The sequence below is a fragment of the Gorilla gorilla genome, chromosome 21 (genome assembly GCF_029281585.2).
Source record: "Gorilla gorilla gorilla isolate KB3781 chromosome 21, NHGRI_mGorGor1-v2.1_pri, whole genome shotgun sequence".
NCBI lineage: Eukaryota > Metazoa > Chordata > Mammalia > Primates > Hominidae > Gorilla > Gorilla gorilla.
In genome coordinates, this window is record NC_073245.2 from 20,973,301 (window position 1) to 20,979,481 (window position 6,181).

Sequence of the window (6,181 nt, forward strand, 5' to 3'; positions counted from 1 at the left end):
TAAGATTTTCCGAAGTGGCCACGCTATTTTACATTCCCACCAACCGTGGATAAGGATTCCAATTTTTCTACAGCCCAGATAATTCTGGTTATTTTCTGTATCTTTGATTATAGCTATCCTAGTAGGTATAAACATGTATCATATTGTGGTTTTGATTTGCATTCCCCTAATGACTAATGATGTTGAGAATCTTTTCATGTGCTTATATTATATCTTCACTGGAGAAATGTCTATTCAAGTCTTTTGCCCATTTAAAATAGGGTTGTATTTTATTGTTGATTTGAAATAATAACTAAACCATTCTTTATGCCAGATATTTTTATTCTGGACACCGGACTTTTATCAGATATAAAATTTGGAAACATTTTCTGCCATTCTGTGAGTTTTATTTTCACCTTATGAATGATGTCTTTTGAAGCACAAATGTTTTTAATTTTGATGAAGTCCAATTTATTTATTTTGTTTTGGTTGCTTATGCTTTTGGTGTCATATCCAAGAAATCATTGTCTAACACAAGGTCATAAATCCTGGCACCAATGTTTCCTTCTGAGAGTTTTATAGTTTTAGATCTTACATTTAGATTTTTGATCTAAAAAATTTTGATTTTGATTTTTGTTTTGAATAAATTTTTGTATATGGTATGTGGAAGGAGTCCAATTTCATTCTTGTTGAGGTGTATATCTAGTAGCCTCTACACCATTTGCTTGGAAAAGACTACTCCTTTCCCCTATTGAATTGTCTTGGCACCCTTACTGAAAATCAGTTGACCACATAAATGTATGTGGGGTGGTGGCTGTTTTTCTCAGTCAATCTTTCTTCTCCAGCGGCCTTAAATATAACCCCGACTCATACAGTGGCCCCAGCTCTTGTCTCTGGTTGTGCAAAGGCCACATGTTCTTGCAGGAGTTGAATTTAGGCTACCAGCACCTCTGTCCAGCACAAAGCTCAAAAGGCAGCACTACCACCTCTTACTTTGTTCTCTCTTCTTTCACTTACTTTCTGTTTTAATATTAACATCTACTTTGTTAGGTGATTTTTTTTGAGTAATTAAAATATTATCTATCTATCTTCTACCCAATATTTTTGTGTATGTATGGGGGGGGGTGTTTTTGTGTGCTTCCTTTTATGTTTTGACAAAAAATAAATAATACATACAATTCTTAGGTTCTGTGTCAGGTATCTACCATTATGTAATGCTATGAAACGACCACAAATTATCAGCTGCATGCAACAATAAGCACTTACTACTCACAGTCCAGGGATGGTTGGTTGGAAATTTCTACTGCTTTTGGCTAGGATCGTCTGATGGTCTGGGAGCTGGGTGGCTCTTGGCTGATCTAGGCTGGCCTCAGCTAGGATAACAAGGACATTCAACTTCTAGTCAGGTAGATTAGGAATTTCCTCATGGGATTGCAGAGACCAAAAAAAGGCAGAAGCACATTTTCAGTTCTCTGATACTCCTGCTAATATTGTTTGGGTTAAAATAAGTTGCATATCTGTGCTCAGAGTCAGGGGGTTGGAAGGTTATGCTGCTCATGTTGAGACAGCACTGAAAAGTGACATGGAAAAGAGCAAGGACATGTGTAGGTGTGTGAAGAATTGGAGCCGTGTTTTGCAACCATTCGACCACAAGGGTTTAAAAAATATATATTCTATTACTCCATAAGAAAAAAAGAGGACGAGGGAGAGAAACATGAGGAGGATAGAAGTCACTGGTGAGAAATGAAGAAAATTAGGATTACATGATATTAATAATTGTTGAAGCCATCTAATGGGCACATTGAAATTTCACTATCCTGTGCTCTATACTTTCATGTGTTTGAAAATTTTTCACTATATAACAATAAAATGATATATAGTCTATGTTTGTTGGCTATAAAAGTCTTTATTCAGATATATTATGTCAAAGCTGTTATTTATTCAAATCTTTTATATTTCTAGTTATATTTTTCTACTTTTTAAAAAATTTTTTTAGGGCCGGGCGCGGTGGCTCACGCCTGTAATCCCAGCACTTTGGGAGGCCGAGGTGGGCGGATCACGAGGTCAGGAGATCGAGACCACGGTGAAACCCCATCTCTACTAAAAATACAAAAAATTAGCCGGGCTCAGTGGCGGGCGCCTGTAGTCCCAGCTACTCGGGAGGCTGAGGCAGGAGAATGGCGTGAACCCGGGAGGCGGAGCTTGCAGTGAGCCGAGATTGCACCACTGCACTCCAGCCTGGGCGACAGAGCGAGACTCCGTCTCAAAAAAAAAAAAAAAAAAATTCTTTTTAGGTAACTGTACTAAACTCTTCCACCATAATTGTGATCTCATCTTGAGATTTGCCAAAAAACATTTATAGCATGTCTGAGAAGTCCAGAGGAAGTATATATCTCCTCTTTGCTCCAACCTTCTTGTAGCAGGGTATGTGTTGAATCAGTCTGTCCTGAAATGTGTGAGTGTTTTAAAAAACTGAATACTATTGGTCATTTTTGTTTGGAGATTTCTAAGGCAAGAAGTTTATCTAAGTATCCTAAACCAGCTGGGCATTGGGGGCCAGTGATAGGACTAGGAAAGAGATACTCATGTCCATTTCAAAAAGTTTTGCCGTACGGAAGAGGCTTCTGTTAGCTTCTGTGACCTCTGGTGAGTTGATGCTGGCATTAGCCACTGGGCTGTCTTGCTGATAAATTGGCTAAATCATTAGACATATTCCCAGAAGGGAGTATATGGTGAATGGCTCATATGGGCCCCCGGGAAGGTGGCTGCGCCTCTGAGGGTCCTTTGTGCTAAGGGCGCAGAAAAGGACCTCGCTCATGTGCTGGATAAACATATTTGTCACTGTTTTCATTATTTCCCTATGTATAGTTTTTAATTTTTCATTACAAAGTCATTTATTTAAAATAGTATGTATGCACTGGCAACGAATAATTTTCCCTTGGACACAGTCCTGTGGCAAGGATCCAATGTGATAACATATCAAGTTAACAGAATATTTTCAAAATACTCAAATTTGGTCTCATAAATTACTGAAAATATTCATATTCAGTATCATTGTTGTTGAATTAGATGTAGAAATAGGTGACAGTGGCCTTTTCCTATGCCCTGAAACCTTCTTTTGCCTTATTGCCACCTTTTGATGCGATGCTGAACAGGTTGACCTCTGAATCTTGAAGAGCCCTTTGTTTTCCCTCCTGATATCATGTTGGAATTTGGGAGAACAGTGGGTCTTTTGGTTCACTGCATTCCACTGGGACCCTTCCAACTCCAGCTCATTAGAAACACCCCCGAGCCTGAGGACTAACTATGATGTCATATGTCATAGCAATGAAGTAATTATGGCCGGCCAAGGCAAAGAACAATTTTATTTTTGCTGCTTTGAGAATTTTCTCATATTGCTTCAAATGTAACTCCCACCTTTCAAGTAAAAATTATTATAAGTAGATTCCCAGGGTCAAAAGAACAAGTGGAAACTTGTTGGATGGGGTCAACCTGGAAACTGCTGAGATATTTGTATACATATTCCCTTTATCTTGCTTTGGCTCAGTTTTCTTTGTTCCTTTCAGGTGTGCCTAATATTATACTCTGTGTTTTGAAAGGCTTTGAGGGAAAAGGCTGCAAGGAGTCCTGTGGGAGGCCCTGGGGTCTTATTAGTTGAAGGAAACAAATCATCATACCTTTAATACTGGCTCCAATTGGCCCCTTTCATGAGTAGTCTTGGAGAGATAATTGCTAATCTGGAATGGACATACTCCTGTAAGTTTATATCAAATATATTTTTTCCATTAAATAATATTTTTCTGTATTCCAATTCTGAGGAAAGTAAGTTAATTTAATTTTTCTTTTTCCTCTGATATACTTTTTAATGAATAGATTGAAAATTAAGGAGTGCCACTATATACACACTACTCACTTTAGATACAATGCTTTGAAAATTAATGAGTGCCATTTTATACACACTGCTCACTTTAGATACAATGCTTTATATATCTTAACTCATCTCTCAAACAGTGATCTTGGTTGGCATTTTTCAAACTGTGATGAAGACACTTTTTATAGCCCTGTTCAGAATACAGAAGGAGACCTACTCTTCTCTGATCACAATCTAAATGCTACAGACAGAGGACATGTGGAAAGGTAAAGAAAGTTCCAACATTCAGTAGGGAGAATATCGTCACAAGCCTTCCCTCTTTATCTCCTTTTTAACTCTCTTTTCAGATTAGGTTTGTGAGGAGATGATTTATAAAAGGTAATTTGTTGATCTTTTTTCCCCGGAGAAAACATATATGGTTTTCATCTTAGTCTCTGCAGGGTATGTGACCCACAATATATTCAGAAACCTCCGAAAACAGTACTGCTATTTACTATTATAAATGCATAAAAATAAAAAAAACTATACATGGAAAATTAATAAAAGAAAGATATGAATCTTTTCTTTCATGTCTTTAACATGGCAGTACATAAGTATACAATAGAAGTGATATTTTCATTCTCAGTCACCCAGTTTTATATTTCAGAATAAATTTTGACTTCCTTCTCCTTTTTCCTTTTTCTTTTCTTTCTTTTCTTTTCTTTTCTTTTCTCTTTTCTTTTCTTTTCTTTTCTTTTCTTTTCTTTTCTTTTCTTTTCTTTTTGATGGAGTCTTGCTTTGTTGCCCAGGCTGGAGTGCAGTGCACGATCTCTGTTCACTGTACCCTCTGCCTCCCAGGTTCAAGCAATTCTGTCTCAGCATCCCGAGTAGCTGGGATTACAGGCACCTTCCACCACGCCCAGTTAATTTTTGTATTTTTAGTAGAGATGGGCTTTCACCATATTGGTCAGGCTGGTCTTGAACTCCTGACCTCAGGTGATCCGCCCTCCTCAGCCTCCCAAAGTGCTGGGATTACAGGCGTGAGCCACCGTGCCCAGCCCTTTCTCCTTTTTCTTATACTCATACTCAAGCAAATGTTATTTTCTTCCAGAGGTAGTGTATTAATCTGATTTTGCTACGATAATACGGTGTAACAAACAACCTCAGATTCTCAGTGGCTTCCATGAACAAACATCAGTAACATATATATGTCTTGCTTATAGATCTGTCATGGATTAAATATAAACAAAAATGAAGCAAGAAACAAAACTAGTCTTTCAATGAAAAGCTGAAGATGCTGAAGAAGAAATGCAAAATCATTTCACAAGAAAAACAAAATCAGACCAGGATCACTTGGCGTACCATCCTAGCAAAATATATCTTCTTGGAGTTGCCCTGACAATGCTCCTCAAAAACTACTTTCTTCATCTTCTTGCGGGTTAAATACTGGGATTAAATCCTAGCATAAAAATTACATCTAAAATGAAACACAGCTCTTCACCATTGTTGACCTCTTTAACACCTTAATGTCTACTCAATCTGTTGTTCCTTTTAACTTCACTAGTGTATTTTCCACAACCAAAATTTTGGAATGATCTTGAGCTCCTTCATGATTTTCTTTCCTTTAAGTCAACAATATCTAGAATTACCTGTACTGTCTTTCACACATAATTTCCTTCCCTGACCTGTTTTCAGAACAATCACAAGTCACTTTTTCTTCCCCTGCCTAGTTCAATTCAAGACAGGGTACTTTTCCTTTTTTTTTCTTTTTTTAATTCTCATTTACCACTCACTTTAGACTCTTTCCTAGACTAATGACATTGTTTCCTAATTGATCTCTTTGTTTGTAGTCTTTCCTAACATTTACTCTGTTATATCCATGATGCAAAATTTCCCACAGGAGTCAGATTTCTTGATTTTTATTTCAAGGTTCTTAAAACTATGGCTCCACCTGAAGTTCAGAGACATTTAATAACTGATTGGGCACAAAATTATAAATGGTCTCTGTCATACGCTGGGTCACAATCTAAACGGAGAACCAAACACGTTTTTAAAAATTCTGAGAGAATGCAGAATGCTTGTTATGTTCTGGAGAAAGTACTGGCTAAGACATGGATAGGCATCTTTTTTTAATTTTAATGTTTATATTTTTATTTTTATAGTTAAGAATTTTTTAATATGTTCAAAAATGTGACTAGCCTATCAAAGTTATGGTTGCTTAGCATGGTATAGAGAAAAGCTTAAGTAAGAATATGGAATCTCTCTTCTCCCTTTCCTGCTCCAGCAAAAAAAAAAAAAAAAAAAAAAAAGAAGTAATGGGAATCAGTAAAAAAATGTTAAATTAATAAATTA

General features: G+C 36.8%; 1 long non-coding RNA gene across 2 annotated transcripts in view; it reads left to right on the forward strand.

Annotated features, from left to right (window-relative positions):
• Nucleotides 1-5,317, forward strand: part of LOC101130394 (uncharacterized) — a 43,508-nt gene extending 38,191 nt beyond the window's left edge. For both annotated transcript variants that reach the window (XR_008674485.2, XR_008674484.2), the window contains 2 exons: nt 3,991-4,116; nt 5,053-5,317. This is a non-coding gene — a long non-coding RNA (uncharacterized lncRNA). The remainder of the gene's footprint in view (nt 1-3,990; nt 4,117-5,052) is intronic.
• The last annotated feature ends 864 nt before the right edge of the window (nt 5,318-6,181 follow it).